Source organism: Meleagris gallopavo, chromosome 11, assembly GCF_000146605.3.
Source record: "Meleagris gallopavo isolate NT-WF06-2002-E0010 breed Aviagen turkey brand Nicholas breeding stock chromosome 11, Turkey_5.1, whole genome shotgun sequence".
In the NCBI taxonomy this organism is placed as follows: domain Eukaryota; kingdom Metazoa; phylum Chordata; class Aves; order Galliformes; family Phasianidae; genus Meleagris; species Meleagris gallopavo.
In genome coordinates, this window is record NC_015021.2 from 1229350 (window position 1) to 1255252 (window position 25903).

Genomic DNA, 25903 nt, shown 5'->3' on the forward strand with positions numbered 1-25903 from the left:
ATCCACTTAGCCTTCAAAAAGCAGTTCTCCTGTGCTGAGAGAGCACACAGAGGAATTCGATGATACACCTTTGCTCCATATGCACTTCCATGTCAGACATTGTTCTGTCAGACTGCCCCTCTGCTGCCATCTGTCACATGGCAAGAACATGTACCAGGATGCTGGTGGGAAGGTTCAGCCTCTACTGCCATACCACCAACTTCCACCTCTGGTGTTTTGGGCCAATATAATAAAATAGCAGGCAGTACTTTTGGAGCAGCCCTTATAAAATACATAACATGTTTAATGTATGTAAGTAACAAAACTGATTTTATTTTTTAATGTTTTTTATTAAAACATACACAAAATAGAGCAACAAAAACGTAGAATTATTGGGATGTTTGACCTTGTTTCTGTGAAACTGATGCATCAGTCCAGTTTGGCGGTGGTGGCAGCAGCTCTTAGTGAGTTCTCAAGGTTTTCATCAGAGATTCCTGATGAAATTTTACTCCTGTGCTTCATCTCTGACAACAGTTGCTCACAAATGCACGTACTGCCAAAAAAGCAGTGACATGAATGAGGCGCGACTGTGAAACACGGGATATCTTTCTCTGGTGAGAGAGGTGTTATGAAAGTTTGGTAAAGAGATACAGTCACATTTCTGAGTTGAATATCTGATTGCAATTCTACACATTCAATTTGAAAATTTGAAGATGAATGCATTTATGTTGACTGAAAATGGAATAGAAAATATACCAAAATCTTGAAACCCCGTTCTCACATTCCTCTATCAAAACAGAAAGCAAGGTGCATATTTTTCGCCGTTCCCAGAACTGTGTTTCGCCAAAGTATCCAAATGCATACAACTACTTGCCATCACTTGAGTTAGCACTGCACTGTGCCCTCCCCATGCCCTGGTTTCAACCCAGACAGTGCCCATTGCACATCGATGTGTGGTTGTTGTGAGTGATGGTGTGTGACGCACTGGGCCACCTGGCAGGGCAGAGGTGCTGCCATGATGGCACAGGGTTGGCTGCAGGACTGGCTGGGCCAAGCTGTGGGTTGGCTGTGCGTTGATCAGGAGACCTTCGTGGTCTTTTATAAACTTTATGATTTTATGCTTCTTACCCAGGCAAGATGAAGCTTGACACCATCACCCTCTTAGCTCAAAAAGGGGACTTCTCCCGAACAACTGCACAAATCGTCATCAGCAACATTGTGGAAATGGTAGGAGATGTGCTATGCAGCAAGAGTGCTCAAGAAGCCCTTACAACTATAGCAGAATTGTGTTCATTGGCATGGATTGCAAAGACAGCCATGTTACTGGTCTTTTCTCCTTAGAATTCCAGCATCCAAACCAAGATCTTGGACTATCAAAGGCCATTGGAGTTTGGCTTTGCTGAAATGGACACCAAGACACTGGTAAATACCCTGAAGATGGCTCCTGGCCGTCACTTTGCTGAGAGTTATTTACCTGTACATGGGAGACTCACTCAGAGCACTGATGGAGAGTGAAAGGCTGCCCCTTAGTCCTCTGATAGAGGCTGAGCTGAAGGAGGTGCACAAGCAGATCCCACCAGTCCCCAGCTGTGCCAGCCCCAAGTCAAGCCCCAGTGACAGGACCCAGGAGGACCCAAAGGGTCCCAGGAGGACATAAGCCATAAACTTCACTGAACTCTCTCAGATCTGTTTCCGTGTGTGCCTCACCTCTGCTCCTGCCTGCAGGATAGCAATGAGGCTGTGTGAATAGCCTCACAGGCAGCTCAGCCTTCCTTCCTAAGCTCCCTGGCTTTCAGGAGATGGCAGAAGCCACCAGTGAGCTGAAGGGTGCTGCAAAGGGCCACGAACTGAAGAAGGCCAATGCCAGACTGTCAGACCCATCCAGCCTCTGCTGACCTACATTCCAGACATTCTGTAGTCAACAGTACACCCTTTCCCACTGCAACCACAGCACCTGCAACAGAAAGCAGATGTCTTCATAAGTGTTGGCTAAAGAGCCAGCACCCAAAACCAGCAGAGAAGAGGAGCAGACTTCCAAGGAGCCCCTCAGAGAACAAGGGGTGCAAGACAAGGGTGATGCCAAGCCAAAAACACAGATGAAGTCTACTCGAAAGATGGTGGCATGAAATCCACAATTAATTCCCTCATTTGTTGTATTAGCAGTAGTGATCCTGATACCAGCATTCAGGTATGGAGAAGATGCTGAGACAGAAGCACAAGGCAGAAGCCATGCCTGGACACAATAAATGAGTTCCTTGTACCCAGCTTACAACCTCTCAAGCTTATCCAACAGCAAAAGCAAAGAGATGAGAAAAGGTGGAAGGATGAAATCATCCTGCGACACAACTGTGTCATCCAGACCTGGATGCTTCTCTTCGAGATAAAACTGGCTTAGCAGGCCTTGATGGATATACTGAAGGATGTCATGCACAGCATTCTTACCTTCAGGCAGAAGGTAAGGAGGACTGCCTAGAGCAGGACCAAGAGAAAGATGAAAAACTCACACAGTCCATCAACACCCTCATGAGAAGGGTCCTGATAAAATCTGACAAGACAAGCATCTTCTGTACCTTGCTCAAGCTGCTCCAAGGACCACGTCTTCTCCCAGGCACCATCAGCACTGTTAACCTGGACAAAATTCTGCTGGCTGTCCACCCAGTCCTGAAGTCTATCCCAAAGGAGAAACTAAGTCAGTATGCAAGTGAACTCCCAGTGCAGTCCCTGAAGACTCTGCTGAACACTTTGTGCAAGTTGAAAGGGCTGAGGGTCCTGGACTACCTTGGCCTGACGGAGGATGCAATGGGCTCCAAAGTGGAAGTGTACCTCCAAAAGATGGACAGTCCTACTACCAAGAAAGGGGCAAGGGAGACTGGGCCCCAGGGAAGCAGGAAGGGTAGCAAAGGACACAGTGGGTGATGCCTTAGAGAGCATTTTCCAAAATACGTGTTCCAAGGTTTCCTGTTTTTTGAAGGAGGATAGAGCCAATTTTTCTTTCCTAGTGTCTGGCATAATGCTATGTTTAGGCATTAGGAGAAAAAAAATATTGAAAACACACCTATGTTTCTAGTTGTTGCTGAGCAGTGCTGTACAGAGCCATTTCAGTTACCCAGCTTTTTTTACAAAGGTTCTCCTCCTCCTCCCATTCTGGGGATGCACAACAGCAAGGTCACCAACAACACCAAGAGCAACTGGTAGGAACAGGAGCAGGACCAGAAGCCAAGGTGGGTGTCTCGTCAGCAGCATCAGAATGAGTCAGCTCTCTTCCTCACACACATCAGTGGGTAGGTAAGAAGCGCTAGCCAATAAAGGACAACTTTAGCATGCGTAACAGGGGGTACCTGTGAGCTGGCACTGCTGGCACTCAGACCCCCAAAGTTAGTCTGAGTTTCTGATCAATGTCTCTACTGCTGTTTTCCAGAAGAGAAAAGAGATATTTCAGCCAATTGCAAAGTGCTGTTAAGCATCTGAGTGAGCGAACTTCCTGGTGAGCATGTAGATCTGTATTTTTAATTAAAATAAAGAAAGAAAGAAATACCTGGTCCGATTATCTGAGAAAAATACAACTGAGGGATCTCAAAGTGTCATTAACCTCTCTGAAAGGCCAAAATGACTTGTTTGCTGCAGATGTAATTCTCTCTGATGCTGCTGCAGGGTCACAGCAGAACTTAAAAAATTAACTAGCTACCTAAGAAATCACCAAGAGCTAAAACAAACCCAACTCAAGAAAGGAGGATGTTTTGGGTTGGGTTCTGCCTCCACAATAAGCAGCATCAAAAGCATTTTACCATCAGTAGCTCTGCACTTAACACCTGCTGCAGAGTGCAGGATGTTACCCCAGAGCCTTTGTGTCATCAGGAACTTATTTGAACAGATTATAGGATCACAGCACTCATTCCCTTTTCTTCCAGCTTCAGTGGAGGAATAACAACTATTAAAGCAGATAAAGATGCTTTATCTGCATATGCTACCATTGCTAGACAACTAAACACTTTTACAGGCTTGCACACTCAAATCTACAAATGCTTTCTTGGAAGACCTCTAAGTATTTTTCTGAATCCGTGATACCTTAGAGATTAAATAGAATGCAAGTATTTTTCTGGTCGTTGGATTTCAAGACACAGCCACATCTGCTTTAGAAAAACAGGCTTCTCTCACGGTTTAGACAAGGATCCAAACTGTTTCAAGGCTCCTGGCATCTCCCTCTGGGTTGAGAACTTCTCTTATCTCTGCAGCATCATTAACAATGCCCTTGTGGTTTGTTTCATGGACAGGCAAACCTACAGGGAGGATACAGGCAGATTAATACACACTCAAAGCTTGGCTGCCAACCAGTCTTTTCCAGGCCTTTGGAATTGGAAACTTAAGCTGAAAATATCACACAAAAAAACTTTTCCTAAGGGGCCTTCCCATATAGCTCAAGGCTGGGGTCAGCAAGCCCTCATCACAATTTCTTCCATTTACTCAACAAAGCACACTGGCAAAGGCAGGGCAGAAAGAGCCCACTTCAAGAAGAAATGTGGCCAACCAGACAGAGAAGCCCAGTGTGAAAAGAATACAAGGACAAACATCAAACATCTCCATGGAAGACTATCCATGGACCGATACTGACAGGCATTGGAGACCAGCCAGACTCATCTGGCTGTCTGCTGCCTTTCTCTCCCTTGGCAATTTGGAGACAAACAGGTCATGGAAGTGAGAGGAGAGCTCTGCTGAGGTATCACAGGCGGTGTCTTAAGATGCAGGACAGACCTCTTCTGCACTGTCAGTACTATCACCCTCCATGCAACCAATCTGGTGCTGTATGGTCCATAGGAGACGTGCATGCATTTTCAGAGCTGTATATATGAGCTGCAAATCCACAGGGCCACAGAACACTGGCGGTCAAAACCTGGCTGTCCTGGACAGGATGGAGTCAGGCTGGCTGGGTCCTTTGTGCTGCAGCTCGTCTCTTAGAAACAGCATCACTTCCCTGATCTGTGCAACACGTGGAAAGTAAAAAAGCTCTTCACTTCCATCACATACAGGATAACTTCAAGAAAAAGGGTAAGACTGAAAAGTACTTTAGCTTTAAAATACAAAAAGACTTCATGACATTTTTTGGTCATTTGGTCACTCAGCCTCTGCCCCTTCCTAAGCTTCACATAAATAGGTGTAAGAATTACCTGTGTTCTAGCAGCCCACAGCAGAATTCCCTTTGAGGTTGGTGGTGGAGACCTGATCCATCAATGTAAACCCTTCACAATCACCAGATGAACCGTTTAAGTCAGGTTTTGTTTATATGCAAAATCAGGAAGGATCTTTAAAGATGCAAATCTGTCGTGTGTCATTCTAGAAAAGAAAGTCAAGGGAGCTGTTAGGTGCTTGAATCCGGGAGGTTTCAGCAAAAGATTTTTGTGTGGAGTATGGCCCACCACCCTCAGTCACTCTGCAGCTGAGATCATAGCTAAATCACTTATCTTTACATTTCCATACAAATCTGATTATCCATGAACAGCTAATTGTTTCATAAGTATCATTTGGAAGCTATCCATTTCCAGCACAAGAAATTGCACTATAAAACTGTCTGCCTTCACCATGAGTCACTTTAGCACATAGGATGAATATTTGGCACTCTTCACTTTTTCAGATTAACATTCATATTTATTTTGGAAGAAAAAATTGGACAGTTTTAATTCCTTCCCATCAGAATTCCTCATATTTGCTTAACTTACTGAAACTTTTTAATAGACTGCACAGTATGTGAATATGTTATATAGTGACTGCTGATGAAGGAAAAATTCACATCTCCTTTCACGTAAAGGAAAGGCAGAAAAAAATATCAGATGAGTGTTTGTTACTTTGTTAAGACAATCAGCATCCCTACAAATTAAATCACCTGCCATGAAGAAAGGCTTCATCCCACTAACTGAGGCCATCGAAACATCAAGAGAGGGTTGAAATCCAGTGTTCTTGGATGTAGTGCATGTTTCTCCTCCAAAAAGAAGTTCTAACATGTTTCAATTACATTTCTTGAAGATCTGTTCCAACCAAGCCTGAGAAAAGCCATGAGAAAGAAAAAAGACTTTGGTCTTCAGAAAGCAAAGCAGTTTTCCAAAGGTAAGGGTCAGCAATAAAATTATTGTAAGCTATAACTGAATTTTCATTTCCATTAAATTCATTACCATAAAATGTTTTTCCTTGTACAGAACAGGTATATCCTCAGCTTCTCATTCAATCTCATGAGAAAGGAGTTACATACCTTTGCAGAAGGGTATTGCTTTGTCTGTAGAAAAAAACAATCTGTGTTTTCTCCCAAGCACGTAACCACAGACATTAGCTAAAGTTTAAAAAAACCAAAACCTACTTTAGCTCAGCATCAGTTAATTATACAGCTTGTTAACATCTTTGGAGTAATACATGAATTAAAAAAACAGCCCTAGGTAGGCTGAATCTAAATGTCATATTAGGAACTAAAACCAAGATTCCTTTTATGTTTACCTTTTATCAACTAAAATCCTGCAGAGCGGAAGGACTGTAGGAAGAAGAATCAACAAAAGTCACAGTCGCCTCCAAAGTGCCTCTGGAGATTGAGCAGGAGGAATGCATCTTTCTCCCCACTCAGGAGCAAGTTTGGATCATTTGGTTAAGGATCATGTTATAGATTCTCAACCAAATCACCCATCTCAGTCTATAAATTGGATATTAATTAGTGAATGGCTTGGGAAGAAGTTGCAGAGCAATATAAACAAGCGGAGTATCACTACAAGGAAGCCTTGTGCCAAAATCTAATGTTTCTGGAAATGCAGGCAAAATGGACCTACCCAGTGACCAAAGCAAGGCTTGAAAGCTAACAGCAGTTGGAATTACTTCATGCAGGCAGGATTCTTCACTGCTAAAAGACTGCTTCTGCACGGGTCTACGTGCCCTCCATTCCTATCAACTGAAGTGCAGGCTGTGGGCTCTCCTCCCTCCCTCGACTGAAGCCTAAAATTGTCAATTAGGAAAACAAATGTAGGTGCTAGACATCTTTTTGTGAGTGTCAGTTCGGCAATCACTTTATTACAAGTAATTTTAGTATTGAATGTAGTGCAATTTAAGTAATTTAGCAAAGTACAATGATGGATTAAAGTGCCTACTGATCGACATTTATTTCACCTCCCGAAACACAATTATTATGCACTTTACTCAATAATAGTGTCTTATTCCAACTAAAATACACATTGTGTAATTCTTTAAACCATAGAATCACTGCAATTAGAGGGGGAAATGGTTGATTAGGTCAGTGATTCCATCCTGTTGCCAGCCCACGATTGCTCCCTGCCGCATATCGGTTAGGGTTTCATCCAAACTCCTTTGCATTTACATGTTTCAGTGACAGTGACATCGATCAAAAAATGGAGCCTTCATCCACAGGTGAAAGATTCAGCCTTTGGCTAGAGAAAATCCTGCGTGTTCACAGCAGGAAAGGCCTGAGAGGTTTTCAACTCCTTCCTATGGCAGATGGCTGAAATACTTCTAAGCAGAACGTTCTTCAGTGAACTCTTTCCATGGATGTATTTTCAACAAAAAAGCTCCAGGTCTTCCACTAAATAAAGAGTATAAAACCTGCTTTTAAGTCCAAAATTCCACTCTTTACCTAATGGCAGCACAATATAAGCATTTTTAAAAACAAGTGAAGAGAAAATTAAGCCTGACTGTTATACAAGAAAATCTGGAACTTCTGACCTGTTCTGGCAGAGGGGGGTTTGAGATGTGGTTTTAAATCCTCTTTGTAGGGAGCTCAGCTGCAGTCTCACTGCTCTGGAGACCACAGCCCTTGTCTGCTGCAGGAACTGGTTGTTCCTTGGCACACTGCAGAAGAGGAGAAGGGAGCAGATACTCTGAGCTGCAGGTAAAGATATACCTGCCTGCATTTCCCATGGAAACTGCACTTGCGATGCTGGCTTTGCGCCCTCTAAGAGCTTACCCTTGGGTGGTATCCTTGAGAACAGGTGCAACTATGGAAACAGCACATTTTAACAAAAAGAACGTCTTGAGAAAGTAATCTTTGAATGTGAACTCATAAGAGCTGCAGGACAGAAAACCTGTGCTGTGCAAGCGCACACATCCAATAAGGAAAAGACAGAGCAGCAGGGAGCTGCCCACCCAGCCCACACCACACACAAACATACAAGTACTCTCTTGAAAGATGCACTGTGACAATAGGCCCATAATGAAGCACCAACCTTCTCCCTGCTGAATTTCAGAGGTTTTGAGATTTTAGCCATGGTGCAAACCCCTATGAACCTGGGAACCAGGAAAAATCCCCTGGTGCAACTGCCAGGTGCCGTGCAGCTCCCACCATGAAATCACATTTACTTTGCAGGGCTATGCCTGTGTCTTGTCAGACACACAGCCTCCTGCAGCACAGGAACAGGCTCTGTTCCCAGCTCTACCACAGACTTCCCGCATCTGTCTGGAAAAAAATCACTGAGAAGCACATCTGAAAAAATGTTACACTCTCAGCTCCAGACATTTGATCTAACACCTGGCCCAGCTCTCAGCAGTGCTGGACAGTGCAAACACTGTTGGCTTCGACTGGGGCACTTCTAAAATCCAGCCCTGATGGGCAACAGGGATGAAGGGAACATCTGCTTCTCCACTGTGCTACGCAAACTTCACACTAAGGCACCTTTTCAGCAGAGCAGTGTACAAGTCAAACCAGTTAAACCAGCGAACAGTTGGTCTTTGTTCTGCACACATGCCAGAACTTTAAAAACTCTCACAGTTTGGCACCAAAAAGACAGACACAAAGCTAGTGACTGCTTTTGGAAATAGGAGCCATAAACTCTTTTATTTCTGTTTTCCCGTGTGTAAACAGGGGATGCCAATCCCTGCCTGTTCGAAAAGCACTGAGGGCATCCAGCAGAAGACACAGCAGCAGCCTGCAATGCCTCTTGCCTCATCTGTCTCTTTAAAAACATTTCTAAGGTGCTAGCTGGACATTAGGAGCCTTTGCAGTGTCAAGCACAAAATAAGATACTGTTACACATCCTATAAAATAAACTACAGCTGATTTTGCTGAATACACTTCCTGCTTATTTGTTTTTAACATTTCATTTGGTATGTTATATTCTACCCTAGGCAAAGAATAAGTGTGGGGAAATAGCTGAACATCAGAGGTATCTTTAGAAGAAGAAAAATACCAAGTTTCAAAGCTGTTCCCCAGCCTTGCCAGACTTTTTGCTACTCCTGAGGAACTCTGAAGAAGGAATTTGGCTGCGATAGCTTTCATATCTGACAGCCTCCTTGTTGGAACAGCATACCTGTGTTGTGTGCAACACACCTACTGCAAAGCCAAGCATGCTGCTCCTCAGCGATGGTTTGTATGAAATGAGCACAGGACCTCCAGCTAGCAGTGCTGCTTTGGATGTTTCCTATCAGCTAAGGGGGCAGAAACATGCTAGTTATTCTCCACTTACCAGTCCCGATGCCGTGACTCCGCCAGTCCCAGGGAGCTGAACCTTCCATTACCAGAGACCTGGGAGCAGCATTGATGGGTGATGTCTGCAGCTGTGGGGACAAGTGTGACCACTGGGCTCCTCCTGTGCAGGGTGACTGCAGGCAGCAAGGACACCAAGTGAGCACGACTGTTGCTCCCATCTCTCCAGGGAGGCTCAGGCAGCATGCGTTCCTTGCTGTCACATTCCACCACGTTTGCTGGAACATGCCACAGCCAGGGATCACTCCTCGCCGGGGCTTTTTCAAATAAGCAGAAAAAAGTGAAATGTCAAATACAATGGAGTAAGAAAAGAAAAGTGGCATCTTGTGCTCTTCTGGTCTCTCTCATTCCCAGGAGTCTCTAAAGCCTTAAAAGAGTGGCGACATTTCTGAAAGCAAACGTTTTTGATAAATGATGCGGTTATTTATTTTGCAGAAAGCCAAGATTTGTCATGATGCCGTTTTCAAAGTAACACAGCATCTAACAAAGAGAATCATAGGCAATTTACTGCGTGACACTCCATCTGTCTCAAAGGAAGAAAGACCTTGTTTGACCCTCTCAGGATTTGAACCTGTAATTCCACTGAAGCGAGGGCTTTGAAACCCGAAGCTCTGCAGTTTTCTCCCTGAAGATAAGAGTAGGTTTTCCTGCTCCCCATGAATCACCACAACTGCGTGGACTGCTGTGCAATGTGAATTCACCACTGCGTAGGTAATGCCAGCATCTGTACATCCCATCAACAAAAAGTGACCGGAGCAGCTGCGCAGCCACCCAGGACACCATCCCCTCCTGCTGGTGCTCCCAGGTTGGACACTGAGGCTGAGGATGAGAACCAGCACAGGGAATGGATGCTGTTTTCTCAGTGCTGCAAGCAGATCCACTGCTTATGCCTCAGCCAGGGTACATCAGCATCTGATGGGCAAATGGAGTGTTTTTCTTCGCTTATCATTAGGCAGAGAAAAAAATAATTATGTTTTGCTCCATGCTACCCATGCTGGAAAATGCTCATTGATTCATAAGATGCAACGCATGTACAGACACAGGCAAGCGCAGACGTCACCAGTGCCATCCCAGATCTGTAGGATTTTAACAGAAGATAAGCACAGAGCTGCTCCGTGCATTCTGTTTAGCCTGAATTCCTCTGTGTAGCCCAGAGCTCTGGCACTTTTCTGGTCAAAAATGCGATCACAGAGGGAGACAAACGCAAAGGACAATGTGCACTGTCACCTCCCCTCCTCCTGGGAGCATGACCCCACGGGTCCAAACATCAATTCTGATGTAATAGCCAGGCACCACACTGGTGAGGCCCTAAAAGAGACAAGCCTCAGGGTTGCACTATCATTATGAGATAAACACACTGAATTGCTCAACAGACCCTATGATGATCCAAAGCTGGAGGGATCTTGCTTTCGTTTGCTGTCCTGCTGGATAATCACACCCACAGTGAGTAAATCCGCGCTGACATGAACTGGTTGCAGCCGCTCAGGGCACTGCAGCTATCCTCGTGGGAGTGACCCCGAGGCATGCTGTATGCAGGCAGTGTGCTGCCATGGGATCTGCTGCTCACACCCAGTTCCTCCCCCAGCCTCTGGGAACGACAAATTGGGACAGTAAGCTGAGACCAGAAGGGTTCTCCAGAGCTTCCAAGGAGAGAAGTGTGCCGTTGTACAGAGTGTTTGCTCCACGTGTTACCCAAATCTACAACAAGTCATAACAGGCTGGTATTAAATTTGCCCTGTCAAACGCTCTCCTGGATGAGTCTCTCCTGACACTCAGGAAGGAGATCCTGTGCCCTGGAGGAGGAAAGGCGATGGCTGAGGCTGGTAACCAGATAGCGTGTCGCTGTCTCTTTCCTGTGTGCAGCCAAGGGCACAGCTGCACAGAGGTCAGACACCGTCAGAAGACGGTTGTTCACCAAGCAGCCACACTGCAGGAGCACCAAGTAGAATCTTTGTCTGGGACGAGGCCCCAGGAAAGGGAGGCCGGAGTCCTGGGGTGGTGAGGGGGGAATTCTGGCCAAGCAGTGCTCCCAGATCAGCTCCACATGCTGCAAAGATTGGCATCTAAACCAGACCTGCACTGCTGTGTGGAAGCAACTTGCAAAATACTATCAGAGGGCAACTTGCACTACTTCAGCACAGTGATGGAGGAGTACCGAAAGATACATGCATCACCCCTCCTCTCCCTCTATTAGCACCACTCCTGCACAGGCAGGAGAGCAGCAGTAGGGCAAATGCTTGCATCCCTGACCACATGTGACAGGAGTCAGAAGGAGCTGCTCTGAGATACCAGTGCCTGCTCAGGGCTGGGCCTCCAGCACCGCTGCCTGCAGCAGAGCCAAACCAGGGCATGCTGGCTATTGACAAGGCTTTAGCAGCAGGAAGAATTAGCAGAGAAGCTTTCATGGCCTTGGATCTTAATGAGATTCATTTCCAAAAAAGCCCAGGGTCTCATTGCAGAAAGGGATCACCTGAGGTCTTTGAAAGGAAAAGAAGATGTACTTCATTAGCACTACAAGAGCAGAGCTCAGCAGGAAAGGAGAAGGGAGAGTTGAGGCCAGGCCACAGCACATGTCAGGGTAGCACTTTGTTCCATCTGCGGTAGGGACATTTGAGCACACTGGATTGCAGGTTAAAGGAATATGCACTAATGCATAGTCTGCTGTAAGCCAGTGAGATGCCACTTAAAGGTCACGCTGAAACTAGCCTCTCTGTGATCCCTTGGGAGTGAAATAGGATTTGTGGCTATAGTAAAAAGTACCAGCATTGCTGTTTAGGCTGCACATAGCCTGGAATCTGGTTTCAGGGGCTTTGCAGAGACATTCCATGCCACTTCCAAAGACTTGTTAAAAAATACTTAATACCAGTAGAATTCTGTGGTATTTTTTTCCAGCTAGTCCTGCAGGCTACCATGGGGAAATTCACTAGCAGGATTTCTGTAGGACTCTGACTCACATAGGAACTTTTATTGCTGCTTTTAAATATATGACTGCCTTTTGGCTGCTGGCAGAAATGTTATTAAATGTTTTACCAGACGTGGCCAGAAGCTCTTTATAAAAACATCTTGGCCTGGCATAAAGCATATGTCTCTACTTATCTCTGTAGCACGTGCTCAAAGCTTTCACATGTCCCCTGGCAGTAGAAGAAGCTTGGGACCTCCGTTTTTCTAGGCTGCGAATAAAAAGACCATCCAACATCCCATGCTCATGTGAGTAAACCTTCTGGTATGCAAATGGTCCTTCTGCAAAAAGTAAGATATATCAGATTTGCAGGACTGAATAGGATGGGGCCCCAGTATGGACTCTAGGTTATGGTTCACACGTACAGCTCTGTGACCTGACACTGTCAGGATCTGTCTCCTAACTAACAGTGCCTGTTGCTTACCTGCTTCGCTGTGCTTCAGGAGAATAACAAATACAGCTTGAACTTCTCTGCATCTCTCCACAGGCAGCCTACACCAGAATGCACCTGCAGAAGTGATAAACATAAGGGGGTAAGTGGGAGGAGAGAGGATCTGCACATCAGTGGAAGAGCAGTCTGGAAGCAGACCCGTTCCTACTGCATGGGGAATGAACATACCTGGATCACCCTTGGGGCAGCCTGGGGCACTTTGCTGGGATTACCTCTAGATGGACCGCCTATCAGCTCTGAGGGCTGACAGGTTTGCTGGGGATCTCGGGCTCAAACAGCTAGTCTGCACTGCGCTCCTCCCAGCTCTGGTGGGAAAGCTGGCAGGGAATAGCTTGGAGCTAGCTCAGGGTCGTCCCTGCAGGCAACTCTCACGTGCTATACAGCTGTCAGTGAGGCCAAACTGATGTAATGCAGCACAGATTCAGACCTCGCCTCAGATCCAAACTGTTTCATTGCAGATTAACTGATTCCTGACATTTCAGTAGCTTCTGCTTGGGTGCAGACATCCGGATTGAACCCCGCTGAACTGGAGATGCAGAATGACCACTGGAAGAATAAAACATGCTTTGCCAGCTGTATCCAAACCTCTGCTCTTTGCAGACTTGCACATTTTCACAAACACCCACGCAGGCTCAGTGGGAACAAACCACCGGCTTCACTGCACGCATCTTCCCAGACCTGAGGAGCAGGATGTGCATGGTGTTAGGGCTGCTTTCTCCCACGAGTCCGAAGGCGTAGGAGCCGCCCTGCATGTCCCGGGGAGCCCGGGAGGGCAGAGCCCTGTACTAAGCAAGGGCCGCTGGTGCCCTCTGTTGTCGCAAAGAAATAACGGAGCTGCTGAGAGCACGAGTGGGATATGCCACCCAGGGTTGGGTGCAGAGCAGCTCTGCGGCTTGCAGGTGCTGGGCAGCTGAAACAGTCTCTGCAAACCACGACCAGGTTTGCTAACCACGTGCAACGTGTGCAAAACAACCCACGTTTTCTTTGAAAAAGGAGAAGCAGCATTGCTGTGGGTGAGCTCTGATGATGTGGGCGGCACTGAGTAATCTCTACTGAGAAAAAGGTTCAGCCTCTGCTGCCCAGCTCAGCTGCCATTCACACATCGTTTTCCATAGAGCAGAACGCTCACGTGTTCCAGCAGCAGTGCCTGGCTGCTCTGAGCACTGCCCTGGATTGTGCCCAGGCTCATACAGAATAACTGCTGTCAGTGCTACTAGCAGGAAACCTCACCCACAGCCCTGGCACTGCTCTAACTCTGCTCCCACCTTCACCCCGCAGCCACTGGCACAGGCAGCGTTTTGCTGCACTAATGGCTGAGAATTCAGCACGCCTTCCTGGTCCACCACACCTCAGTGCACTTTTTCACCTCTGGCAAGAGTTAGATTCATTAACTGTCAGCTGGGTTAGCTGCTATAAGGGGAATACTGGCAGGCAAATAGTTGGAGTTAGGGTGGTGGGGCCAAGTCAGCTACTTAAAGAGCAGAACTTTTCTGAAACATCCAACACAGAGAGCTACAAGAGGAAGAGTATACCTAGAAAACCTGACCTTAAATGCACAGTCTGTGACTTTCTTATGGTCCTGAGACCTACAGTTTTGGACTCTGCAACCTGTGACCCCAAACGACACATCTGACAGCCTACCTTACAGCTCTGCCTCTTCCCCATCTTTTCAAGGGGCAGCACGCCTCAAGCCAGCCTCCAAACAACAGCAGGGCCTCTCACACAAGGCTTCGCACCTCCCACCCATTCCCAGGTTTGCAGAGAAGCTGGGCTCCCTACTCACAGCAACCCAACCCTGCTGAACAGACACCTGCTGTCTCGAAGAGTCCTCAGGCTCAGCCGCATTTTAAGGCCTGCAGATGTGATAATATAGCATTTTAAGATAACCATCTTCAAAAGTAATGTATGAAAAACAGCTTCTGAACTGAGCAGACAGATATGATTCTATTCAGAGCAGAACAGACATCAGTAGGAAGTGGCAGGTTTCTGTCTCCACAGTAAGGGGCAGCAGCAAGTTGTGTGCATGTCACGCAGCAATTCTAAGAATTTTTTTTTTGCAGTTAATTACTATTTTAATAGTAACTTATTTGGCACCTATCACAAAGAATATCCTTATAGTCTAAAACGTGTCTGTAATTAAGTATTAAAGTTAATTATTACCGGAGATGAAAGAAAAATTGCTACATCAATCAGATGCTCCACAGTGCAGAGCCCTAAGCACAAATGATGCTTAAACTGCATTGCTGCAGGAAGACTCAGTCACACACAAAATGCAGGGTAACACAGCAATCTGGCCTGTTCCCCAGGTTCTCACCTGGATAACCAAGCAGTCCTGTGTCCCACATTTACAATGCCAGCTGTTGTGGCACACCCCCGTCCTGCAGGAGCAGCAGCAGACCTGATCTGCTGGGACGACACTGCTGCGGCACACAATGCCTGCCCAAGGAACTGCGGCACCAGCACAGTCCATTTCAGTTAACAATCCCATTTCCTTTTCCTGAATTTCTGGAAAGAGACTGGCATGTCTCCAGCTTTTTCTCTCTATAGTGCAGCCTATACATGGAAATAAAAACATGTAGAAAGGGACTGGCTGCACTAATTGGCTGAGCACCTCCAGCAGCTCTGAGACTGTTCAAAGAGTAGAAAGAGGTGCGGAGCTTCACACCTTCTCCTGTAACCACAAAGACAGCCTGTTTCCAGCACAAGGCAGGTCTGCTGGGGAGATGCCTTGTCCCAGTCAGTTTGTGTCGAACCCCCACGGTGCTGTGTGCAGTTCTGTCTGAGCTGCACACGCATAAAGGATTGATTCCATGACAGATCCCAAGCAGGAGCATGGCACACACAGCTCTCTGCTCACTGTACATCACACAGATAAGCAGAACTCCTCACAGAGGCTGCAGTACCATTTAGACCCAGTAAATGCTGAAGTAGTAAGTAAGAAGTAGTTCAACTGCATTGTGGAAGTGGAGAGGCTGCCTCTGTAACAGAATCAGGGCAGATATCCCCTGCACATCTGTGTAAACCAGGCAAGAACAGGCAAACCACCATAGAGATCCTGGGGTGGCATCGCAATAATGTATTCAGGATCTCTCTTTTTGTATCTCCATCTGGATCACAGTCCTCTGAAAGTGTATTGTAAACGTCCCCTCATTTGCACTAATTTATAGAGGGAAGATGACAGAGCAGAGCAGTACCTTGCTAGAACAGTGCAAAACAAGACTCAAATTTGCTATTTTATGGTCAAAGCTGCTCTCTGGTTTGTCTGAACTTTCAGGCACTTTCAGAGGCTGAGAGAGCTGTGGTTGATCAGCCTGGAAAAGAGAAGGCTCAATGTGTATAAATACCTAACAGACTTTTTTTGAGTGATTCCCAGAGAAAGCACAAGAGGCACTTGCACAAACTGAAACACAGGTTGCGCTTAAACACAAGAAAATGTGGTGGTTTTGCTTTTACTTATTAATTAATTAATTGAGAGTGTGCCCAGACACCAGAACAAGTTGCCCAAAGAATCTCTGTTTTATAGATACTCAAAACTGAATGTACTGGGCAACACGCCATGCCTGACACAGCTTCAGGCAGCAAGTTGGAACTGAAAACCTGCAGAAATGTCCCTGACCTCAGCCATCCTGCGTTCTGTGGGTAAAGGTGACAATTAGAAACAATAGAAAACAAAAATATCACAAACAATTGGAAGCAGCTGTTGAACGAGGCACGCCACAGAGTCACAGGTGCTTACCAGGAACACTGGTCATATATGACTTGTTCCAAGCACTGAGCTAAATACAGCCTTTGGCTCCCACAGACCCTGTATTTCTTCTGGAAAGTACTATTTATACACCAACTCAGCCTTTTTGTAAGCTTTTAGACTCAAAGGCTGGACGCAGAGCAAAAACATAGCTCCCCATTGCAGGCAGAGAAAAGCACAGAATTCTTGGCATTTTAATCACCCCAGGAAGATCAATGGATGATTTCATGCTTTTTTGTGGAGGACAAGACAGGGGAAAAAAATCACATATATTGATTCCCAAGCATCACTGAAATGAATAATAGGGTGAAATGTCCTACGTAAGTTCTTTGCAGGTCTTAGGAAAGCTGCCTGCCAAGGAAATGTAGCTGTGCACGTAGGTTGTGATTATGCTAAAGAGGCACTAAATTAGTACATTACATGCCCCATTTAGCACTACTGTGCAAAATCTGAGAGTGCTAATACATTTTGTTTCTAGGGTCAAGAATCACTGAAGAATGGAATCGTGGCCATTCATTAGCCAGGAAATTAAAGTTTGACAGCTGCTTTTCAGTTCTGATTTCTCTTAAATGGCAGTATTATATCAGAAGGTTTCTGGGTTTTTTTAAAAACGTCCAGGCTGTAGAATGGGCAGTGGCATCCATAAAGCACAGCATCCCAACTCATTCAGGCAGACTTATTTGGTAAGAGTGCTGTAGGGTGTAGGGGATTATTTACAGGGTCTGACAGTGTTGCTGTGTGCTATTGAGAGAAGTTTCTTTCTTAGCTATATGGTTGTAAATGATCTGTGTTTGGAGTTTTAACTCCGATTCTGCATGACAAAAGAATCTTTCATTTTGCAGCAGAAACAAGGCCCTGCAGGCTTCTGTGGACCACCAGTCCCAGGAGAGCAAAGGGAAGTTATGAATGTGTATTTAGAGAGAAAGAACCCTTTCACAAAACCAAAAGGAACAAGTAAACCAACAGCCCTCTCAAATCAGCGAGGATTTGAGGTAAGAAGAACCCCCTTGCCCACTAAGGTAGGCACCTAACACTGGGCTCAGGGAAAGTCCTTATTTAACCCTGACAAAATCCCTTGGATTAGTGTCTCCGTCCCACTAAAGCATCCGCACGTGAGAAGTGTCGCTGCGTTCAATGGCACCGCTCACATGAATACATGCCACGTCGCAGACCCAAGTGTTTGCCAAACCAGCATCCAGCTGACAAAACACGGTCCAGTGGAGATTAGCTGACACTCAAGATGGCTTTGTTTCCCACTCTGTATCAGCAGCCATTTCAAATACATAAGCAGATACATTCCTCTCTACTAATTTCCGGTTCGCTCCTGATAGGTTGATATCAACAACAGGAGGGGTCTTGCTTTCCCCAGATAACATCTTAGCAAGAGCCATGTTCTACAATTCCACAGCATGTTCTTCCTGACACAGCTCAGAGCATTTCATAAAGCACAGCCACCATTTGAGCATCCTGCCTGTCCAACTGAGGTAACCCTCATTTCTTGGGTGAATACGAGTTATGTGCTGCTGTCTCTGAAGAAATGGCTCCTCTCTTTGAAAAAACAAAAGCAGCACTGAAAAGGATTTGGATGAGAGGAAAACTTAAGGAGGAAATTAAAAAGCAAACAAACAAACAAAAGAGGCTCCTGGAAAAGAAGAAAAAAACCCCCGTGGCCTGCGGTCTTCTATTGATCAGAGCCCATGGATGGCCTTTGATTAATAATCTCTGCATCAGTACTCAACTGATATAATGCCAAAAATGCTACCACCCAACTGTGTGGATCCAGTTATTTGTACTACAGGACACGTTCAGCCCTAGTCAGAAGCACAGCAATAAGAGTAATTGATATGACTAATTAGGAAAACAGTTATTCCACATTCCACTCGCCAATAAACACTCTCCCTTCTATGCACTCTAGCAAATAACCCCCCAGACTTACACAGTACCCTGAAAAACTAGAACCCTTACAGAGCAGAAATAGGCTAAATCCAGTAATTTATTCATTAGAAATTATTTCCTGTTTTAGAAATTGGTAGAATCGAAAGGCCATACTTTATTGTGATGAAGCACTTCTAAAGAGCCCACACTGATAAATTTATGCTGACTGCATTTCCCTTTGGATGAAATGTTGCTGTCCCCAGAGAGCAGACGTTCAGCACTACCAGCATAACTGCAGGTTTAAATCTCTGCCTTGGAGGTCTTCCACAGGAGAACAACCTGTCTCTGTCTGCTGGTGTTGTTCTGCTGCCCTACCACATGTGGCTGTTATTGCATTCCCAGATCCAAGGGCTATAAGAAGCAGAGCTGGGTAAAACGTTACAGCAAAGGGCCTGGTTAGAAGCACAGAGGGGATCTGGCCTTCGTGCAATGTGATGCCGTAGGAGGCAGATGTGCAAGAACAAGACGGTGGGGTGGGTAGGAGGGTGCCGGAAAACACGGGATGAGTCTCCTGGGCTGAGTGTTATCTTCCATTTCCTTTGAGAGCCCACAAGAGACGGCCTTCCCAAAGCAACTTCTGAGGTGGCCCGTCCCGCTTTTGTCTCCTTCAGCAAAAAAATTTCTGCCCCAGCGGCTCCGAACAAGGCTTCCATTAACTCCGTCCCCGCGAGGGCAGCACGTGGGACAAAAAGCCCAACACCGCGTCCCGGCCCTCAGACAAGCCTGGAAACAAACGGAGCAGGAATCTGTCAGAATAGAATCACCCGCTCGGTGTCACCGCATACATTTACCTACCTCAGTGCCTATTCAGGGCCCTTCCAAAAGGGCAATATTAACAGAGAGAGATCGGACACCATCGCTATAGCAACGTCACCGCCAAAAATTTATGGCTGCCCTAGCAAAGAGAAGGCCTCTGGACAGGGAGAGCTGTTCTGGTGCTGTTACACACACAGCAAAGCCCAGGGCGCAAAAGATATCCAGATGCTGCACCTGAAAACAAGGAGGAAAAGCATAGATAAGAGTTCCAGTTTTCACAGAATCACAAATCACCTATTTCTCCTCCAGAAAAAGTTACTGAAATTAAATAAAGTGTTTAAGTACTGGGGAAAAGAATGGTAAGAGAAGCAAAGAAAGCTATCAGCAAAAGCTGCAGGAAAAAAGTAGAGTCACTGCAATGAGAGCTGTGTAGAATAGAGGATATTAAAGTAGATCTTGCAAAATATCCCTTAATTATTTAAATCAAGAGTGCTGATCTGCTGTATACTGTGTAGGAAACTGAGAATTGAGGTATGCCTCAAACTAGTGAAGCACAGTGCCCCGGTTTTTGAATACAGAGATGTAAGCATGAGAGAAGAGATTGCGTGGATAATGGAACCAAGCACAGGGTAGAGCATCATTCTGGAAAATCAACCAATGCAACCTCCATCTCAGTTTCACTGATTGCAAAGGCAGCAGCACCTCCATCTGCCTTGTCACAAGGTTTCTGTTCTCATGCAGTAAGTTCAAGAGCAAAGGGGAAAGCTGGACAGCTGCAGTTTGTGTCATTTGTTTAACTTGAACGGTATGGATATGTTTTAGGGCAAATGCAGGAGGACTGGCTGGCAGGTCTCTTCCATCACAGCACATGGGGTGGAATGAAGCACGCAGGAACAAGATACAAAGCGAAGAAGAAATGGTCATTCTGCAAGCATTGGTACACCTCCTGTGAAACCCTTCCCCAAAGCATTAAAGGAGATCTGATCTCCTCAGACAACAATCTAAGGAAATCCCTGCATATGAAAACATAGTATTACGTAATTTGCCCAAAGCAGTCAGTGCCAATCACCTTTCTCTGACAAGGTAGGTGAGCATGAGGTTTCTTCTGCGTATGTTACAGTACCTTCATACTACACCAAATGGGAAGTGTTCTTGCTGAACTGCAGAAGACGGGACTGGTGTAAGAGTTGTAGGTGGGTACGAAAAGGAGTTGGCTGCAAGTGACTGGAGGGAATGGAGGTCAATGTGAGGCTGAGATAGGGAATTAATGGAGCATCTCATCAATAGGACTAAGGCATGTCTTTCTTCAGCGTTATCACTGATAACCTCAGTGTGGAGGGTGGTCCTAATGAAATGTTAGGACAGGGACAAAAGTTTTGGAGCATTCTCGAGAGGGAAAGAGACTCGGGTGAGACAGAAGACAAGAGAATCAGACGGTTACAAGGACTGGGGAAAGACAAAACTGATAACCACGTGCATAGGGTGCAACAGGAGGAGTTTCTGCAGACCCCTGGACACTCAGTAGGAAACAGAAGGGATATTCCTGGGTATATTACTCACACAGGCAGGCTGTGAACAAAGAAATGGAGATGAGAAGGGCCAGGACAGCTATCACTCTAGGGACTGAATTAATAAGAGGCAGACAGTACAAGAAACCAGAACCCCCATTTATAACTCTGTCCTAAGAATGGAGTCCAGCTGACTTGTTGACTGCAGCCCGATCTCAGCTCACCAGGTGGGCTCCTGCAGGCTGAGCTGCCTGCCCTTGTGCTGCATACAGGAGCCAGCAGGGAAGCACTGAGCCCCTGCACATCTGACACTGGCAGTCCCTCTTTTTCCCTGGAATTCCTCAGCTGGGAGAAATGCACCAATCCTTCACAATCTCTGCATTGCAGCGTTATTCCTAGAAGACATGGGGCAGCACAGCTGGCTGGCTGGGCACTGCTCTATTTATTGAGCCTGGACATCAAAGAGGTTGAACAGGGAGGAGGATGCTTCTATGCTAGTGGCATGACCCAGCCTTTGGAATCTGGTAAAGCTTTCAGTCCTGGGAAAGTATTCCAAGCACCTAGAAATCGGCGTGTCAGGTGCTGAATTTCTAAGTTCAGTATGCGAGAATCATTTCTGGAAGGCAGCTTGTCTAGATGCCTCACAGACACTTTCACTTCATGATTCTTGACAATTTACAGCATTGATCTGCATTAAAACCAAAGAAGAAAGCTCAAAATAGTCCCATAATTATGCTGCAGAGCAGCCTCTGCTGACCTTCCATTAACATCTGCTCTGCACTGAATGCTGAACATCAATTCACACCAGAGCTCGGCATGTAGCTACCCTTAATAAACCAGAGCACTCAGTGTCTTACTGCTGCCCTGGCTGCAACTTGTCCACCTACACACCAATATGCTAGCGAAAGCATCCTGAATAATAGGGAACACTCAACAAGCTCTGCTAGAGTAACTCTTGGGTGGGCATTTGAAGGAAAGAGCCTAAAGCATGCTCTGGAGCTGTGCCCTCACACAGAGACTTTTTGCTAAAGTAATACCTCCAGGTATGAACTGTGCTAACCTGCCTGAGCTTGCCCTGCCTGTCCAAGCTCTGGCTGGAAAGTAAAAATGCTTTTCCAACAGACATAGAACAAGTGACTCTGCATCACTACAGATACAGCCTTTCATCCCTCGTAAACTTGCATAAGGAGTTTCAAAGCAAAGCAACTGCAGTTACTGCAGAATAGTCACATGTAGAGATCTCCGTCTGAGGATAATGGCACATTCATATAGCTAAAAAGCAGATCTAAAGTCACCAAAACACCTGCAAGTCAAGCCCAAGGCATATCCAGCACTCCAACACACCACAAGGGCGACTCTCAAGTTCCAGTGTCAGCCCCCCGTATCTGCCATTTAATGAACTACCAGAAGACTCCTGCCTATGCCTGCATGGCTGCTCAATCTCCTGGGTTCTAGCCTCCTCTATCTGTACTTCTCTTGGGCACACAGCTCTCACAGACTCAACAGATTCCTCTCTCTCTCCTCAGTCTTCCATGCTTGCCAGGACTCCGGGCTCCCATAGCTCTATTACAATTGGGATCAGCATCAGCAAGTTCTTTGCTCCAGGATCCCTCATGAATGAGAAAGGGACATGAAAAAAAAAAAAAAAATTCTAAGAGAAACTCCAACTGCATTCCATCTAAGACTTCACATCCACAGACAACGCGTATCACAGCTCATAACAACAAACAGCCCTCTCCAGATTCCTGCCAGATACTTTTACAGCGCAGTACGGTCACTCCTTGGTCTCACTTTCTGCCCTGCCAAATTTACAGGATAACCTCAGCAAAGTGATTCTCTCAGTCCCAGTGGTAGGAAATATTTAGAGGCTGATGCTACATGTGATAAACAGCCCAGCCCTTGGCAGCAGTACTCCAGACCCTTCCCCTCAGCTGTGACCGCAGCTTCTCCTTATTAAGCTCTTTACGTCATTAAGTGGCCCCACTGGGAACAGCAGAAAGCACAATTGGGAACATTAATGAAGATCTACAGCATTACAAGAAAAAGCTCAATGAATCAACACCTCGTGCCTTATTCCCATGGTCATGACCTGTCCCCATTAGTAAGAGGAGAGGATTTGAAACAGGAGAAACCTCCCCTTCTCCTCTTTCCCCCTTGAGAGTCCTGCACTGCTCAGCACTAATGGCTGCTTGCAGGCCACAGAGGCAGCTCTGGCTGACTCGCTGTGCTGGTGCACCCATGTGTCAGACCTCCCCCCAATGCCGCCCACTCCAGCAGCTGGGACCCGTGCTGCTTCTGTCACACATCCTTTTTCCAGCTGGCAGCAACTGTCAAAGCAAAAAAAAACCAACAACAAAAACCCAAACCCCTCTCTCGTGACAGAAAGGAGCCATCATTGGGCCCCAGGGCTCAGAATTGCAATCAGCAAGAGATATGAGGCAGAAAGGCAGGATTAAGAGATTTTAGGCTGCTTTAGGAAAACCCACAAAGCACGTATAAGACACTGGCTCACACAGATGAGAAGCAGGTCTTACCTACTGAAACAATGATCTGAAGCACATGTTCAAAGTATACCACAGGAACCCCGGTACGCAGCTAGGGGATTAGGACTGGGCTTTACACCTGCCTGCATTCACTCACAGCTGGATTCTTACACACACCAAATAGTTCAGGAGGTGGAGGGACAGGGAGAGGGCAGGGGGTATGGTGAGAAGCCCTGCGACTGCGTGTCAGGCCCACAACAAGCGGCCATGCCCTGCATCCCCTGCGGGCATCTCACCCCAAGGCACCCGTCCCATGTCCCATGCACAGCCCTCGGGAGCAGAGCCTGCTCGAGGTTCCTGCACCAACACCCCGAGGGCAAGGGCTGTCTGTGGGAACAGACCTATGTGTCTCTGCACTGCGTCAGACACTGGGAGTAGAGGGGAGGACTACACAAAACAAAATATGCATTTCTTTGCAAAGGGTTTCTGCATGGAGATGAGCTCCCTCTCCAGCAGTGACAGCTACACCCCGCAGCAAGGTAACGATTGACCTGTGAAAGCACGGAACACTTCCCACCTTGCTTTTCCTGAGGTGCAAATCACAGCTCCTGCTCCCTCCAGGCTTCTCCTCGTGGCTCCTGTGGGTCAGCAGCAGCATGGAGGCAGGGCAGGGCATGCTCGTGTCACGTGACCCACAGCTCTTCACATGGTGGTTGGGTCTGTTCCTTGCAGCAGAGCTGGATTTCAGCTGTCTCGGCCTCTCTGCTGAAAAGCACAATGAAGGAGCCAGTCAGCAACAGTGCATGCCAAAATACGCCTTTAATGCCAATACAGCAACCGGTGTTGTTCCAGAGGTCCCCCTCTCCCTTCACAAACACCTCGAGAACAAAATGCAGTGCTGAGGCCAGGAGCCCAGCTCATGCTGCCTCATTATCGTCTCAGCCTTGTTTAGTCTTTGTCTCTCGTGTAGATGGTACACTCTCAGGGGCAGTGACCATGACTTAGTCCACTGAGTGCCAGACAACTGCTGGAGTTCAGTTAATGATGAGACAAGTCCCATAGATCCATTGTCTTAAGAGGAAATTTTGGCTAAGTGAAGACTTCAGGGATTTACCCAATAATAAGTCAGTAATTCAGGATGCACTTAAAGACACATTCAGTGTGCCTTTGCAGCAACATCCTTGAGAAGAGAGCATTTGTACTCCAGAGCACAACTGTGAGGAAGTCTAATATTAATTAGGAAGCAAATTCAAGGGCTGTGAATAGGTGCTCATAACAAAAGATCTTTTATTGAATAACTGTAGAGGAGTGCAATGCCAAAGTTTTCGTGCCAAAGTAGCAATAAATGAACTGCAGTTAATGCCTTTAGGACCGGTCTGTAAATTCAATATTAAAGAAAATAAGAAACTTCTGAAAACATCTTTTAAAAACCGTACAATTAAAAAAAAAAAAGAATATAGATAAAATACATAGGTTGATTCAATCTGTTTCAGCTGATAAACAGCGTGGTACTCGCTCTGTGCCAAAGTGACACTTGACCTCTATATATCTTCTTAATGAAGTCAGCATAGAAAGACACCCAGCGAGCCTTTGTAACACTGCAAGCGAGTTGCAAGCTGGGCTTCACTAATGGGAGCTGTCACTTGGTTTTTTCCAGGTCACAAACTAAGAAGAGCAATTAAATCAAATTGGAGGCTGCACAGATTGGAGCAAGCCTCAATAGACCAGGTACCTAAATCATTAAAGACGTAGTTCTTTTCCATGATAAATTGTTGAGGAGAGTGAAACGTGCTGCTGGTCATTAATCTAGGCTAATCAGCTTGAAAGCTGGGTTGTTTTATTTAGTAATTAACTGGTTATTTGAAAAAAATGATACATGGCCTATAGAGCTGCCATCCAGCAGATAATAACGTAGAGCAACGGGGAATCTCTTGAGGGCAATTCGTGCCTTTTCAATTATAGCCATCAGCAAACTCTGAAAAATGGCTCTACGTTTGTATTGACACATAGTAAAGAAACACACTCCAATGAACATAGCAGGCATCTTGTTGCATGCTGGTAATTGCTCCGGCCTACCCCTCACACAAACCTCACTAAAGCAAAGAAAACAATTTTAGGGGTGTCCTTCTTTCCATGCCTTGCATTTACAGTTAGTTTTTGTTGTACCCCTTCTGCTGGAAGCGAGGAAGAAGAGCTGTTGTGTGTCAATGGTTTGGTTTGCAATAAGGAGGAGCCCAGCATTTTTCTTTCACAGGTAGGGGCTGTCTCCTCACACCAACGCACAGTAACCATTCGGAACTTCTCCAGAAGTGCTCCATGGGATAGTCAGCTGGCAGAGACTGAACACAGTGTTAAGTGAAGAAGCTGAATCCTATTCAGCTGAGCAGGAACACCAATCAGTCAGTCCCTGCTGTCCCACGTGTTTATTGATGGACAAAATACTCAGAACTGGTTGTCCATCTTGGTGCTGCAGCAAAATCAGAGTGAGTAAAACCAAAGTGGAAAAGTCTTTTTGCAGGAACACACTGTGGGAATAGTGTGGTTCCCTTCAGAACTAACCTGTCCCATCTGCCTTGTCAGTGAAAGGTCGCCATCACCCACACCCAGTCACATCTCTGTTCTGTTTT

At 46.1% G+C, this 25903-nt stretch overlaps 1 long non-coding RNA gene across 2 annotated transcripts; it reads right to left on the reverse strand.

The window, feature by feature from the left end:
* Nucleotides 1–310: 310 nt before the first annotated feature.
* Nucleotides 311–24547, reverse strand: LOC104912526. 2 transcript variants are annotated; one of them, XR_004160916.1, is made up of 5 exons: nt 23854–24547; nt 12823–12906; nt 5855–9696; nt 5142–5307; nt 311–4953 (listed from the first exon to the last, which is right to left on the reverse strand). It is a non-coding gene; the product is annotated as an uncharacterized LOC104912526 (long non-coding RNA). The 2 variants fall into 2 exon arrangements; XR_004160917.1 differs by lacking the exon at nt 23854–24547 and adding an exon at nt 13018–14619.
* Between the last annotated feature and the right edge of the window lie 1356 nt (nt 24548–25903).